The sequence below is a fragment of the Chrysemys picta genome, chromosome 4 (assembly GCF_011386835.1).
Source record: "Chrysemys picta bellii isolate R12L10 chromosome 4, ASM1138683v2, whole genome shotgun sequence".
NCBI lineage: Eukaryota > Metazoa > Chordata > Testudines > Emydidae > Chrysemys > Chrysemys picta.
The window spans coordinates 14,836,256-14,853,363 of record NC_088794.1 but is presented as its reverse complement, the minus strand read 5'-3'; the positions used below and the strand labels follow the sequence as shown (position 1 = coordinate 14,853,363).

The window sequence follows — 17,108 nt, the reverse complement described above, 5'->3', positions numbered from 1 at the left end:
CAAACACCTGGAAACTGTCCATCTGTCCACATGTCTCTTCTGTTCATAGTGTCCATTACTTGAGTATCTCAAGCTTTTGTTGGGGAAAGAGGTGGGCATGTGTTTAACTCTACACAGGTGAGTATTCCCAATTTCAATGGCACAAGGAGCCAGGTCTGGGTAGAATAATACTGTCCTCTCTAAGACCCACTTTTCTATAAATCAGGCATAACTTCTTGTGGATTTCTCTCTCAGCTAAGTCAAATATGTCATAGGAGCACTATCTCACACTATTTGTCTGCTCACATCCTTACAAAAACACAATAAGTTGTTAGAAGAAACATTAAACTATATGCAGAGGTGCTAAAATTTTAACTTGCGAGGAAAAAATTCATGGATTTAAAAAATGCTACTTCAAGTGCTAGGAAAGCTTTAGTTCTTGACTGCTGTGAGCATCATTAGTTTATAAATAAGAAACTTAATTCTGTACAGAATCTATATTTAAAGGGAAAATGTCTTCTAGATACATTGAAAGAAAACGGAGCCAAAGGGAAGGACTGTGTATCTTTGTCCCCCACCCCACCCCACCCCCAAGAATAAAATGTCTGTCCTATAAGTTTATTTATTCACAGTTCATTAAGCTAGAAACAACTGTATCATTAACAAACAACAACAATTCATTAGTCTTAATGGGATTTAATAAAGCTCCTAGGCAAGGATTCATCAGAGAATTAATTACAATATACTAATCAGGAGAAAAATCCAGTTAATCAGTCAGATATATTTATCCAATTCATGAGCCATGAAGCATCAACAATTTAAAAAAACAAAACAAACACTGGTTCTTCAGCAGACCATAACGATACATGCTGCAAAGTGTGGATACTTTACGTGTGTGTGTGAGAGAGAGACAAGTGAATTTGCAATGGTAAACAAATTCTTGTTCATCATTTCACAGGTGTGTTGCAGGGAGGAGTTAAATTCAAGAGGGTCATAGTAGGCTGAACTCACCCCTATTGTAACTCCATTGATATCAGGAGAAATAAATAATATGAATGAATTATTTTTTTTATTTTATTACTGTGGGTCTCAGGCTCCAGCTAAGATCAGGGCCCTGTTGTGCTGGGCCTTGCACAACTTCAGTCAGAGCCGGTCTGTGTCCCTAAGTGTGTACATTGTAAATAGACAAGACAAAGGAGGGAGGGGGATCGGAGGCCCAGGGAGGTCAAATGACTTGCCCAAGTTCACATGGCAGGTTGGTGGCAGAGCTGGGATTAGAACCTTTTTCTCCTGACTCCCAGGCTATTGGTCTATCCACTAGGCGATGCTGCCTCCCACCTAGGGTGCTGTTCTGTGGCCACTACCACCTGAGTCAGTGGAAGCTGCATGGAACCCTGCAGAGGGCAGAGATGGCGCAATCTGCCTACCAGGCATGTTTCTTTCTTAAACCCACTTCTAACTATTAGGGGTTATGCCCTGAAGCAGCAGAGTTTAGACCTCTTCCAAGACAACTGGACTGAAATCCTGGCCTATTAATTTTAAAACTCCCATTGATTTTGTGTGTGCACCCTTCTCACCCCCTACACACACACACACACACACACACACACCTTTTTTCCTCTCTCCTTCCTGTTATAACTCTGGATCTCTTCCACGGAAATATCCAATCCATTTTTTAAATCCTGCTAAAAATGCAAATAGTAATGTCTGGATTTTGCAGCTCTTAGCTCTGTATCATTTCTCATCAAGGATTTTTCCATAGTCTTTCTTCCCATTCAGTATGTTTTTATTAATTAAATAGCAGCTTTCTATAGCCAGTGATTAAATTATTGAGTAACACCTGCCTCAATTGATCAAAATAAAGGGAATAAGATCTATTATTTTTTAATGCAAATGGCTTAGATTTCAGAGGTTTTGACCCGACTCCACTGATTAAATTTTGTTTGAGTAAAGTGGAAGGCCCGTAGATATGAAAAGTGACTTTGATGTATGTCACTTGAAGGCAAACCAGTTTTAAAAAAAATGAGTGACAATAGCAGATGAGAACCCTGGCTCTGAAGAAAGGCATCCAGCAAAGATTTTTAAAGGGCAATGTAAGAAGCGTTTTCTGAAATCAGAACCACACCAATAAAAATAAGGAGCAAAATTTTGCAGTTGTCTTGGTAGTAGTTCTGCAATATGATATTGAGGTCAATGGAAATTGTCTTGTGTAAGTGAAAGGAGAATTTGACCTAACTCAGTTTTCTCTGATGGGAACTCCCATTAACACTGGCCAGCTTGAATGAAGGAACAAAAGTAGGCCCTGATTCTGCAATTTACCCAATGGGTACATGTCCACTGCACTTGAAAACCCAAAGCATCAAATCTTGGAGCGTGGGTCTACAGACTGAGGCACATGTTATTTGCACAATGATGCTAAAAACAGCTGTGCAGACGCTCAGGCTCTGAAGCCTGGAGAGGAGAGGCAGGGGAGACTCTGCTGGGGGTTTTAAAATGCAGTGTAGACATACCCTAAGTGGTCAAACCTCTGCAGCTAATCAGAGCCCCTCTGACTTCTCCATTGCAGGAGTGGGGCCCTAGCTTGCAGTTGTAGACACTGTGGTGACCATTTTATTATTAGAGCCTGTCAAAGAACTGACAATTTTTCAGACAAGCATGTGGTGGTGTGTTTTTTTTTTTTTCTTCCCAATTTTAAAGATTCCAAAAATTGTGACTGGGTCTGTTTTGAGTCAAGGTCCTCTTCTACTCCATGTTTCAATGGTTGGAAATCGGGCCTTTGCGAGTGGAATGATGATGGTGCATCACATGGCCTGAGAAGTCTGAACAGTTTCCTTTTGCTCCCCTCTCCCATAAAGTAAATAAGGAAATACTTTCCTCCTCTGTAAGAAATTTAGTTCAATTACATGTTTTAATCCCGAGTCTGGGTGGGATCATTGTTTTCCAGGCAGGCTATTCACCCACTTTAAACATACTTGTCCACAGCACCTTTATCCAGATACTACCGTGATGTTCATCATATAAATCTGAATAGACTAGAACAGAATCTACAGTTGTAGAGCAAGGGAGTTCTCTTCCTGGCTGTGATACCCGCTCATTAGGTCTGGCATATCCCTCCACTTCTCCATGCTGCAGGCAGCCCATCTGTAAGTTGGTTGTAATTATACTTGCCTACCTCACACAGGTGTTAATGTGGGTAAAATGATAAGGCTGGAGAAATTCAAAGTAGCATTATTTTAATACACACCAACCTGCCTTAAGTGATCAAGCAAGGTCCTGACTGCTTAGTAGAAATGGTCCCTATGAGTGAGTAAACATCATTAGAAACTCTGATACCCTAAATTGGGATAGGTGTGAGGTGGACCTCTAGTTCGGATTTCACTGCCTGTCTCTGCGAGCTTAGTCGGCCTGTTCCAATGAAAGCCCAGTTTGGTGCAGACTGGTGCAGTTTGGATTGTTGAGCAGGATGCCTGGGCAACTCATTGGAGTCCTGAAGAGTAGTAAATTGCAGATGAAGAGCAGAGAACTGGAAATCACTAATGGAGCCCCAGGTGGCCAGTTCGTCCTGGGAGCACGCCAGATTCGTGCATAATGCATGTACATGAATAAATCATAATGTACAAGCAGAACTCCAAGCTGGCTGGCTCACACTGGATAATTTAAGCTTAGTTTTATGTTCATTACAAACTAATCTCTGAAGTAATCCCTGATGCAACTGCACATGCACTGAGAGAGCATGCTCTGCCTTCTCCTCTGCATCTGGTGTGATTCAGTAAGTATCTGGATAAGAAGTTAAGAGCAGCCCATGTGGCTTTCATTCTTTGACCCTAGGTATTATACTCAGCCACATAGCAAGGAATGCCTGATGTATACACTTATCATTAGCCGGTATCAGGAAATCCCCCTCAACCCACTCCCATCAGGAAACTCCTCCCCACCCCTATGGTACAGTATTGCAAATTTGAACTTTATAAGGCTCTTGCATATTCCTTTGGAGTATGCGGCATTTCCCTCTCTCAAAGAAAGGGCATCACAGTAGATAGATCCTTGGTCTAGTCCAGCCTGGTAACTGTTCTAGGACAGATTTTCAGCTGGTGAAAATCAATGTTGCGCCATTGAAAATCTCCAATTTCTTTAAAAAATAGGGAGCAAAATCTTCTGTCCTAAATCTCTTGCTGCTACCTGTTTGTGGCACTCACTTATATGAGAGTGTAGAATAAATTATTCACTGCAGAACAAGATACATATGTGAACAGACTACAGTCCCTGAACTGACCATCTCAGTGATGATCAACCAGCTATTCTGCACACTGATTAACTGTCCTTAGCTTCTAAGGATTTCCCATTATAAACAAGGCAGGCAGAGCTGTCTGTAGATAAATTCTTCTGATGCATGTACTACTAGGCTTGGCGTCAGCTCTGAGTTGGGCTAGACCCCTCTCTATTCTTCTTGTGGTTCAATCATCACTTTACTTGAGGGTCATTCATTGACATTTAGGTTTTCATGGACAGTATATTTGATTGGTATGTTTTTCCTTTTGATACAGGATTTGCTTAGCCTGGTTCAGAGGGTCTCATTGCTCTCAATTTAGGTTGGAGGGTAGGACAGGACAGCTGTGATAATGGGGAGAGCATCTCCACAATTCGACAATCAAGAAACAGGCTTTTAGTCAAAATTCTCTTACCTTGGTTCAGTGGTGAAGTATAAGCAGTAATTAGAAGAAAGCAATATATAATAAATAGGGGTAAAGAAAATTAGAAGTTATGAAGTGTATAAAATTGATAAAGGAAGCTAAAGACACCAAGAGCCTATCCATGGCTGACAAAGCTAAGGACAATAAGGAGGCAGTTATTTTAAATGTATTAGGAACAAAAGAAATCCCTAAAATGATATAGGCCTATTACTAAATTGGTATGGGAAATTGTTAATATTGCAGAGAAGGCAGACATTCAATTAATATTTCTGTTTTGTACTTGGAAAGAAGCAGAGTGATGTAATCATATTATACGATGATGTAGGGATACCTATTTTACAGTCAGCAGGCCTGTGGAACTTGCATCCAAGAGTCCAAAAAGAGCAGGCTGAAGAGATCTCTGGGCCACTGATGTTAATTTTTAATAAGTCTTGGAATACCCAGGAAATTCTGGAAGAGTGCTAATAGTATACCAATATTCAAAAAGGGCAAGTGGAATGACCCAGGTAACTCTAGGCTGGTTAGTCTGATCTCAGTTCTGGGGACAATAATGGAGAAGCTGATATTGGATTCAATTGATAAAGAACAGGAATATAATTAATGCCATCAACATGGTTTTATGGAAAATAACTCCTGTCAAACCTGATTTCATTCGTTGAGCTTACGAGTTTGATTGCTAAAGGTAACTGTAGATGTAATATACTAAGACTTTTTATAAGGCATTAGACTTGGAACCTCATGGCATTTTGATTATTTCTATCGTACAGTGCTAATTTTTAAAGCATGCATTAAATGGACTGAGAAACAGGGGCGTGATTTTTTTTTTTTTTTTTTTTTTTTTACTTGTATGGAATTGGTGAGATGGATACTGGATACTGTGCCCAGTTCTGGTGTGTCTTTTTAAAAATTATTTTGGAAAAACTGGAGGGTGTGCAGAAAAGGGCCATCAAACTGATAGAAGAATTGGAGAAAATACCTTAGTAACCTATTTAATGAGCTCAATCTGTTTAGCCAATCAAGAAGGAGATGTGGTGTGATTACACTGTATAAGTACCTTCTCAGGGAGAAAATACCAGGTACTAAAGGGCTCCTTAATCTATCCGAAACAGGCATAAGAAGAAGAACTGGCTGGAAGTTGAAGCAGACCAATTCAAAACTGAAATAAGGCACAATTTTTTCACAGTGAGGGTGAGCAGTGATTGGCACAAACTACCAGGGGAAGTGTGAGATTCTCAAGCTCTTGGTGCCTTCAGATCAAGACTGGATGCCTTTCTGGGGGAGATGCTTTAGTTAAACAAGTTATTTCATTCCATACTGGCGTAACTGATTTGAAATTTAATGGCCCGTGCTATACAAGAGGTAAGACTAGATGTTCTAAGGGTACCTTCTGGCCTTAAACTCTAGATCTATGAATTCCACAACTTCTTCCTGAGACCTTTTGCTTGGTGTCTGGATTGTAATGGGTTGCACTAGCCAGAACATTCATTGTCACTGTTGCACATCAAGCCTATTTGCAGGCACAGGGCTCACACCTGTTCTCAGTCATACCAGTGTGAATCCAGAGCAGTGCTACTGACACCAATGGAGTTACATTGCTGAAAATCCAGCGTAGCAGAGGGGAACGCTTTGAGCTGCACATCTGTTCCGGGGTGTGACGATTTCACTAAATTATTCAAACTTTGAATGTATGTTTATTATGGCGGCAGCCGGGTATGATTAATATGCTAATATTGAAAGGCAGCGTGGCCCAGGGGATAAGACACTGGGTTGGCACTCAGAAGACTAAAGTTCTATTACTGGTGCTGCCATGTGACCTCTGGCAAGTCATTTGGCAGCACATGATTTATGAGGAGAGTCTGAGGGAACTGGGATTGTTTAGTCTGCAGAAGAGAAGAATAAGGGGGGATTTGATAGCTGCTTTCAACTACCTGAAATGGGGTTCCAAAGAGGATGGATCTAGACTGTTCTCAGTGGTACCAGAAGACAGAACAAGGAGTAATGGTCTCAAGTTGCAGTGTGGGAGGTTTAGGTTGGATATTAGGGAAAACTTTTTCACTAGGAAGGTGGTGAAGCACTGGAAGGGGTTACCTAGGAAGGTGGTGGAATCTCCTTCCTTAGAGGTTTTTAAGGTCAGGCTTGACAAAGCCCTGGCTGGGATGATTTAGTTGGGGATTGGTCCTGCTTTGAGCAGGGGGTTAGACTAGATGACTTCCCGAGGTCCCTTCCAACCCTGATATTCTATGATTTCATGTCTGTGTATCTGTTTTCCTCCTACCCTTTGTCCTGCCTATCTAGAGTGCAAACTCGTCAGGGTCAGGACTGTCTCTTAGACCGGGCATTGTATGTACATACAGTAATGGGACTCGAGTCATGGTTGGGGCCTCTTGGCGAGACCATAATCAAAGTGATAAAAATACAGGCAAGAATTCTCTTAAAAGGTGCTAAGAAGAAATTGGCGTTGGGTTGGCAACAAGTTTTCTCCTGGGAAGGAGATGACATTCATATGTTATAAAGCATATTGATTTTGTCTCTCAGAACAGTTACAAGAAACAAAAAGGTACTGGGCAGAGAGTGGTCACTAAGTATCATCTATCTTAATCAGCAGGCAAATTGGTTAATAAATGTGTAGTTCCTGTGCTGTGCTGTTTTTTGTATGCAGCTATTGATCAAACATTAGACATAATTAAGGCTCAGAGGAAGGAATCATTAACAGCAGCCCTGGATCTTGACTGGGCCCTTAGTTGCAAAAGGATTTGGATGTTTGGTGCCTGTTAGGTTTTAAATTGAGGGGAAACTTTGATGTTGCTGGATTATTTGGCTTATCCCTCAGTTTCCCCAGCATGGAGCCCAAACCTGCAGAGGATAATGTGAGGCAAAAATCTTGGTTGTGATCAGTTACATTCCTAATATCTGGTCAGTCCACCTTTGAAGTAGGAATCTAATAAGTGTGTTCAGGGAGTTTGCCAAACACTTTTGAAATACCACTAGCATGTGTGGATTACAAGGCTAGCTAGTCCTAGAAAAGAGTTCCCACTGTCAGGTGTTGATGGTTTGGAGATGGAGTTATATCTGCCCTCTGATAAGTGGTGTGTGGTTTTACGTTTTTAAAGAATACTGTCTCTTACTTAGCAAGCTGGGAAAGTATCTTCAAAGTGGATGCTGCCACTAATTGGTCATTTGAACTTTGCCTGAAGGGTCCTTTCAGCAAGGTCCTTAATCTCATGCTGACTCAATTTGGCTAAAGTTTTAAAAGAGACTTGTCCGTTTTGATAAGAATAGGAAGCAAACCCAAGGAAAAGCCTGGAGTGAGACTTCTAGTTCATGCTAGGGCTAGTTTGTCACACCTATACTTGCCTACACAATGGAGATAAGTGGCATAAAGTCCTCTAACTTCCTGGATTGCAACTCTGGCCCCAGGTGGGAAAAGCAGGGGTTACTCTCCCAGTATTCCTCACTCCAAGCAGGTGGGTGAGGGAAACTCTCGACCTGCCACCATGACCCTTCGTGCACTGGGCATGCAGTGGGGAGTCAGCTGTTTCATGAAAAGGGGTGAAGTACCTAATACTTCCACTTCCACCCCCTCCCCCACTCTCGAGCAAAGTGGGGAGCAGGAGAGGATTGCAATAGGTCATGTCTGCTCTGCTCTACTCACAGATTGGTGCAACTGTGCTCTGCCCTATTCACAGGGAAGACTGTCAAGTTACAGCTCAGCCCTCTGTGATGAATTCACACTGGCCACAGTAATGTCAAAAACGATTTAACAACACACTATTGCGCTGCTTATTAATCACTGGAAAACACTGGTTTTACCCCAGTTATCTCATAAGCTTTTCAACATATCTTAACACTATATATCATGTTGTAATTTTACTCGTGTTGTTAAAAATACGAACTTTCTTTGATTGGGGGTAGGAGTGGAAACTTGTTCAACAAACAGGCATAAAATCCATAGTATAATATTGCTATCCAGTAGGTTGGTGGAACAAGAACGCCAGGAGGGGTCATGAAAGGCAATCAAAGGGGTCATAAGGTGGTGAAAATGTTTATAATCTAAAGCAAAGAATCTCACTTTCCCTCTCCCAGTACATCCTTACCCTTCAAGGCCAACTATTTTTTCTCAGCTGCTAACAAGCCACACATAGAATTAATTCTACCAGCTTATCATTGAGATAATTTATTCTTTTTATAGCAAATATAAGGGTGTCCCCCAAAAATTCCTTTTAGAATAAGGGGTAACCAATCTGAAAAGGTGGAGAAAAACTGCAGTAGGCACTACCACCAGTAGAAGTAATTAAAAGGAATAATAAAGAGAAACTCGTATATTAATAGTTTTACCTAGTCAGTCATCTCCTTTACTCACTTCCCCCCCTTGATGGAATATATCGCTCTGTGACTTAACCCTCTCATCACAGCTCCAGTGTGGCTTATAGTGAGGCCTTTATTCTCTTTGAACTGGTAGCTTCAGAATATTCACCCCATTATTTTCACCAAGTGGAAACATACATTTGAAGGGAAGAGTTCGGTAATGTGTATAGTCTAGTGCACTTACCCTTTTTTTGGTATTCAGAAATAATCTCAAACACCTCAAGGCTGGGAATTTCAGAAGTGCCTAAGGAGTAAAAGTCCCATTGGGAATTTTGTGCTCCTAAATCAATTGTGAAAATGTTTCCGGTAATAGACCAGGCCGACCGAGGGTGGCAGGGACAATGGGGCACAGAGAAGAAGAGGCTTGCCCAAAGCACACAAGAGCTCGGGGTCAGAGCCCCAAATAGAGCCGAAGTCTCCCGACACCCAGTGCAAGTGCCCTATCCATTAGACCACATTACCTCCCCAATACTCATGAAAAACACACAAACGTGGGGGAGAGGAAATCATAAGTGACCTGAATTAATATACTAATGTTACTTTTATGTATCATTTCCCCAGCGCTGGCTACAAATATGAACCAGATTTTTAAACAGCTGCCTCCTTTTACTATCTTCAACTCAAAGGCACAAATGACTGCAGGTGCAATTTTGTGCTCACTATCATCTGTAGATTCATTTGAAGTCATTTAGATGTCTAAGTACCTAAACGCACCTGCAAATCTGCTCCTTTGACACAATTTAGCCAATTTAGATGTCTGCAATTATTTGTGTGCATGAAATGGCAGGCACAAAGAAGGAAGCCCGTGTATAGCTGGGCTAAAAAGCAGGCCATTACTCTTTTCCCCAGAAAGCATTACAAAGATTATAGAGTTATTTGTGAGTAGTGGGGTGTAATTTCTGCACCAACTAACCTAAAGGAACATGGATTTGCAGGGGTTTTATCAACTGAAATCTGTGTAGGGTGTTGCCATGGAAATTGAAAGTTGCTGTATGGCATTTTTGTTCTGAAAACAAAGATTACCAAAGCTGCAGAAGATAAATGTGGAAAGAAAAAGGAGTAAAAGCTGCTTTTCTCTTTCAAAGAGTTGACTCTGAGGCCTTTATATAGAAGCAAAAATAGTATTTGTTAGAGTCTGAGAGCTCCATGTTATCCCATCAAGCAAAAATCTGATATAAAAGTAGAGGTGGAGCTTGCAGAGGGTGTGTGTGTGTGCACGTGCACGCGCGCACACAAAACAAAACAGGCCCCAGTTAGGTGGCCTCTGTTAGAAATAAACGCAGCAGCTGTCTCTGTGTGGTTTAAGTTCCTATGCAAATCCAAGGTCACCAGAACCACTCCTGTTGCGGTTGCTTATCATTTAATGAAGATAAAAAAGAGCAATTAGGTTTAGTCTGGCAATTTGGCACATTAGCATTCAGCTTCAATGAAATCATGATGTTTGTTTTGTGTATGCCCAGCTGATGTATTTTACTACTGACAAGCATGAACCATAATTACTCTTTCATTTGACGAAGTTTAGAGATTTTTATCGACGGCTCTCTGTTTTGCACATACGTAAGTCACTTATTTAAAGGACTGCATTAACTCAGAGAGCTCACATGAAGCTGGGTTTTCCATTCCTACTTAGAAGATTGTAGGTCTTCTGGGTGTTTCATTTTGTGCAGCATTTCACCTGTAGTTCAGAAATAGCATTGTAGATATAAAAAGCTAGAAGTCTTGTAACCACACCTACAAAAAATACTTGCATTTTTTGTATGCTGTTTTAAATTTTTTAGGGCTGGATTGTGGAATTTTTGAGTGCTTGCTCAGACAACTAGTCCCACTGGGATTACACACTTAAGTAAATATCTACCACCAAGAGTAAGGGTTGTGTTTCATGCAACACATGCCGGGTAGTAACAGGACTGGACTCCATATTTCTAAAACTAAACTGGCTCTTTATTGAGAACTACGTTTACAGAGATGCTACAATGGCAGCTGGTCGTCCAACTGTGTGCGCACACTGACTTCCTGCTGCCTTCTCCAAGTGCTTCTCTCCTGTAGCTGGTACTCCTAAATCCAAGTTCTAGGCATGTTGCTACAGGTTGTCCAGCTTAGGATCTAATGCAGCAAGGCTTTTGAGCATGTGATGTCAATAGGGCTACTTATGTAGCTCACCTGCTTAATGCCTCTTTTCTTCTCCATATCTCTCTGGCTGGACAGCAGCTCCCATGATGCAGCACAGTCTCTCCTCTGGCTGGCCTAAGGCGTTGTCCATCTGAGGAGCCGGGTCCATAGAGGAGACATGAGGCACCTGCGCTACCACTCCCATAAGGTAGCACAGTAGCTCAGGCAAACACACAGATGAATGTTGAACTTCCGTGAAACTAAACATTTTGAAACCTATTGACTCATTCAGTTTGATCTGCTCTAACCCCCAGATCCTTTTCAGCAGTACTACCACCTAGCCAGTTATTCCCCATGTGTAGTTGTCTTTGATTTTTTTTCCCTTCCTAAGTGTAGTACTTTGCACTTACCGGTACTGAATTTCATCTTGTCCATTTCAGATCAATTCTCCCATTTGTCAAGGTTGTTTTGAAATCTAATCCTGTCCTCCAAAGAGTTTGCATTTGAAGCTGGGTGTCTTCTGTAAAACGTATAAGCATACGCTGCCTTGCATTATCCATGTCGTTAATGAAAATATCGAATAGTACCAGACCCAGGACTAATCCTTGCAGTGCCCCACTAGATATGCCTTCCCAATTTGACAGCCAACCGTTGATAGCTAATCTTTGAGTACAGCCTTTCAACCAGTTGTGCACCCTTCCCTCTAAAGAGAAACGTGGTTTGGATGAAATGAGTGTGCTTATGAGATTGTTATACGGGACTGGATCAAAAGAAGAATTTTTGATCAGCTGTAATAAATGTATATGAATTCAATATGACTCCAAAGGCATTTCTGGAATGAAGTCTTTAAAAGTGGCCTGGATAAAAAGAAAACTTGCTGAAACCTTGGCTCTAAATTAGAACTGAGCCCAAGCCCATTTTGTGAGATTGGAGAAAAGTGTAGTCATCTACTTATGTTTTTAATGTTTGAAGTTGTGAACTTCTGGGATTTATCTGGTAAATGAAAGGGGAGAAAAATACAGAAACACCAACAGAAAGCCCCTTCCTGTATCACCAATGGGGGGGGGAAGGCAGAAAATGGTGACTCTCTCTTCTGAGAGATCGTACTATTGTGAGACATTTCCAGCTGGGTTTCCAGACTGATTCTCATTGCAAATATCTTTAGCTTGAGAGACTCAATTTCATGTAGCAGCTCTGGCAGTTTTGGGTGGTGGTTTTGCAGCCTCAGCTCCAAGAGTCCTGTTACTGCATGAGAATCTCAACTTTCATTCAAAAAATATAAACAAGTCTCTAGCCCACATAGCTGTGGGGAAAAGCTTGAAAACCCTTACCCTAAGGGCTCAAAAGCCTGAACGGATATACAAATTAAACCAAACTTTATTTAAACACATCTCATTATTTTAAATCCAATCTCCTAGATTTTGGGAGCCTGAGGACATAACTTTTTTGACTGCTTGTGATTGGCAATACTCTAGGTATAGGCAGGAAAATACCACGTGTTGGACCATTTGCACAGTGGCAGAGAAGGCTGAGGTGGGCAAGGAGCCTTCTCATCATATTGTTCAGCCCCTGTTAGTGCCGGACAGAATCACAGCCCTTGCATGGTCTGGGCACAGAGGACTGTTGTGGTCCTGTTCTCCTGAGAGTGGAGCCCTGGTTCTACTTGCCACTATTAGCACGAAGTGATAGAAATGGCTGGCTGAGCCAGAGGAAACAAGTTGCACCCCATAGAGGGGTGGCTGGGATTGCAAACCTGGAAGATCTAGGATGCACTCTGTCTTCTGGGGACCAAAATGTCATCCTGTATCTCTGCATCCTCCCAAGTGCAGGGCTGCGCTTAAAATCCCCCACAATTTGCGCAAGCATTTAGTTCATTTGCATGCACAATCACAGTAACTGTACATGCATACAACTAGTTGGGCATTTTAAAATGTTCGTGCTGGCCCTCGATAGTTCAGATTGTTTCTGGTTGATGCACTTGTATTTTGGGATGCTTATGCAAGCTGAACATCAGATCTGCATGTGAGATGCTTTTCCATCCATAAAGCCAAGTGACTTGAAGCCCCTAAGAAGTGCACTGTCCACTTATACACACAATCCATGGAGTGCAGTTTTCTAGTATGAAGTGGAATTTCTGAATGTGAATAAGGAAAAGAATCACTCTGTCCAGGAATTCCACTGGGCAATATACTAGAAAATTAATTTCTCTTGGTTTTTGAGTTTAGAATTGAGCCAAACATTCAAAACAAGGGGCTTGCTTTGGCTGGTGATATATAGGCAGGGCTGGCTCTAACTTTTTTGCTGCCCCAAGCGGGGGGGGGGGGGGGGGGGGGGGAAGCGCCACCCCGCCGTAACAACCCCCCCCCCCCCGAGCGCCGCCCTGCCCAAACAAAAGCAAACCCCATTCTCCCCCCCCCCCTCAAGTGCCGCCCCGCCGAACTGAAAACAAACAAAAAAACCCCGGAGCGCCGCCCCGCCACCCCAAGGTTGGCCGCCCCTTACAAGGGGCAGCCCCAAGCACGTGCTTGGTCTGCTGGTGCCTGGAGCCGGCCCTGTCTATAGGCAAGGATCATTCTCCTTGCTGCCTTATAATAATAAATGGTAGCAATATATGAATGGGCCTTACCATATCTTTAGATCCATTCTTTAGTTTAATTCCTTTCTTATGGAGGAGGATTATCCTACTGGGAACAGCGTGCACTGTTTATTTAGCAGTGCACAGAACCTTTTATAGTTCTAGTGCATGAAGAATAAATTTTAAAATCTATTACAAGTGGGGCCTTACTTACAGCTAGGTTATGCTAATAGGTTGTACAGGCAGTATTTGGCATTCACTGCTGCTTTAAGTACGTACTTTAAAGCTAAGTCGTTTTATTTCTTTCTATTTTTAAAAAAAAAAAACCCACCAGACTTGGCTTATGGGGAGAGAGCACTTTTAAAATCATTAGATCACTGTATGTTAAAAATTCATCATAACTGCATCTACCACTTGCTCTTGATAAGGACATAGATGTTCTTTGGAAGCCTAAGAAAGCCACCTTCTCTCCAATATAAAAAGAATGAAAAACAAAGGTCTGTTTAGGCTGGTAGGTAGATACCCCCTGTCAGTCTGGGGCTTAATTTTACCTATTCTATAATTCAGTTCAAGTCCTTTTTCCTCACAGCTGATTATACTAACACAGAAAAGATTTAAAAAACACCTAGTAACAACCAAAAGGGACACCTTTCCACCCTACAGTAAGCTGGGGTGAAGAGAGGGTGCACCCTTCCCTCTAGGTAGCTTCTGCTCTTATTTTATAGTTCCATCCCAGATCACCTATGCTATATGAAGGGAGCCTGGGCTCCCCTTGTTTATAATTCCTACCCAGCTTATACTTAAGGGAGCACTTTTGTAGCTTGTCATGTTTCAGTATTGGAAACAAGGTGTCTCTGTTCCTTCCAGGTCAGCACCTTTTCAGTAATAGATGAACATCCTCTACGTGGCTGATATACAAGTAAGTGGAAGTCACCCCGTGCAGAAGGTCTACATAATACCTGTGTGCCACCCTCAAAATAGGGCTTACCTGGGAATTCAGTGGCACCAGGCACACTGACCATGGGAAAGCCCTCTGCACATAGGAGGGGGATGGTGGATCGAGGGTCTCCTGTGATGCTGAAGGAGAGGTCTGAGCTGGGGACACAGTGGTGCAAGGCATCTTCTGTGATAATGCAAGGCAGGAATGCACTGGAGGCAGATGGGAAAGCTTTGGTGCTCTTGTGACTTTGCAGTGCAGATCTGAGGAGCAGCAGAGTAATGGGTATTCTACATGAGCACTAGAGTGCAAGGCCACCGTGGAATTAGCCTCCCAAGGGAAACGGGAAAGCCCCGTCTCTTGGATCATTAAAAAATGGATTGAACAAAGTGCCAAAGACAAATCTACTGTGGAGAAGAATCCTGCACTGGCTGACAGGCAGAGACTTCTCTGCCTCTAACTTCAATTGTACAAACTGTTTGTAATATGCAAGGAGAATAGCAGGGCTGTTGCCATTGCTTAATGTCTGGCGTTCTCACTGAGATGTTCTGATACGTAGCAGCAATAGAACATTCTTACTCCGCTGCTTTTTCATTTGCTCAGGGTTAATGCGTTAATATGTTTCTGTTTTTGTAGGCAAAGCTCCTTCAGGCTTCACAAATGCTACCAGTGGCTGAAAGAGAGCTCCCGAATGACTGAGAAACCCGGACATTGATTCTTCTTATTGATACTGCTAGGAGAGAGGGATTTTGTTGTAATGAAGAGAGCTGGGGAGCAGTGTGATCTGAATGTCAGCACTGCAAAAAACAAGCAGAACTATCTTGCATGTATAGAATGCTTTTCCAAGTCACCTCTAAGGCAACGTGTGGCAGCTGTTTAAGAGGGCACAATAAACCATGCACGCAACAGCTCTCACAGAAATATCGACTATTAGAAGTGCAGGGGAATTCGGTTCAGGAGAATGTAATTAATTACCCGTGTTATTGCTTGCCCTGGACATCAGAGATTTCAAGCCTGCTCTTATGGAAGGTGCCAGGGGATTGCACCTGTCCATACAGAAACTTGCTTTTACATCTTGGCCCAAAAAAAGTAAGCTCAGTGCTCACTAAAACTCTACAAGTGCCTCAGTGTACAGTCAAGACGAAGGGGGAGGTGTTTGTGCATGGTAAAGTGGGTGTTGGTGCACACCATATGAATGTCTGAATTACTGTACCAGCTCCCAAACTTGCTAGTTCAGTTTCACTGTCGCCATTGGAATGGGTCTCGTGGCTAGAGGTATTGCCCTGTCGCCATTGGAATGGGTCTCGTGGCTAGAGGTATTGCCAAGGCGGAGTGCTCAAATCATGATTCAGGCCCTATAAAATCATAAGTTTAGATGCATTCTTTTTCAGGTTTCTGAATATTTAGATTACGCTTGAGTCCCTTTTTCATATTTTCAAGCTTTTCTGTATAGCCATATGGGCTAAAGACTTAATTTTTTTTTTTTAATGAATGCTGAGACTTTCACATAATCACGAGAGTCCGGAAGCTGGGGCTTTAACCAAAACACCCAAGATCACAATCACATGGGTAAGAAACACTGGCCTAGTCTATTGATGTATAACTTAAAAAAAATAAATAATAAAAAAAGTCCCTAAAAGTGATGCGCTTTGAATCGGCAGCACTTTGTCTGATAATGTCGAGAAACACATTATAAGCACTGTCCAAACTCTGGGCTCTTTGCAGTTGCAGGATCCCATTCCCCCAACCCTGCAGGAGTGAGGTAAGCTCAGTTGCTTACTGAGGGAGACAGTTCTCCCACGGCATCTGCCTTCTCTCTACCTGGGGTTCTCGGCCTCCTGCCATTGTTTCATTTCCAAAGATCCGCACTGAAATTAAAAATGAACAGAAAGGCACCTAGAATTCCAGGTGAAATCCTGGCAGTTAACTAGAGCTTGGCACAGACCATTATCTTTAAATGATGCCTGGTCAGTTCCCTTTATGAATGCACCTTTGATATTGTGTAGCCCTACAGGGTCACAGACTTGGGCTTCCCAGTCTTCCAACTTGCGTTGCTAAAGTATTTGTCTCCATACTGGGGGGGATGCTTATTTTCATCATTAATATGGGAGCTCTGCATTGGGTTGGAGTCCTGCATAGGTGTATGGATGGAGATGTGTGTTTATGTATATAAAACATATACATTTTTGTATGAGTGGTCTCTCTCTTCATCCAAGCATATACCTGCACAGAGGGTCATAACCCATGACTTAGTATTGTCTAATGCTAGTAGAGGCCAAGCTTGATGTAAAACCATTCCCCCACAGCAGGGAGCCCAGCTGAGCAGTAAGCAAAGAAATAATGTTCATTTCTCTCCTTTTTCATCTCTCTGACACAAGTGTAGCTGCCTTCCAGGAGAGGAGACTTTTCTTTTCTCTTTCCATTCAGCAGTAACTTGACACACTGAATACAC

At 42.3% G+C, this 17,108-nt stretch overlaps 1 long non-coding RNA gene across 2 annotated transcripts in view; it reads left to right on the top strand.

The window, feature by feature from the left end:
* LOC135982897 (uncharacterized) overlaps positions 1-16,803 on the top strand; it is a 56,499-nt gene extending 39,696 nt beyond the window's left edge. Inside the window, exons 1-3 of one of the 2 annotated variants that reach the window (XR_010600374.1) lie at positions 11,225-11,352; positions 14,587-14,638; positions 15,293-16,803. This is a non-coding gene — a long non-coding RNA (uncharacterized LOC135982897). Of the gene's footprint in view, positions 1-11,224; positions 11,353-14,586; positions 14,639-15,292 lie in introns of those variants that run through there. The other variant, XR_010600375.1, reaches the window with a different exon arrangement.
* Positions 16,804-17,108: the final 305 nt, after the last annotated feature.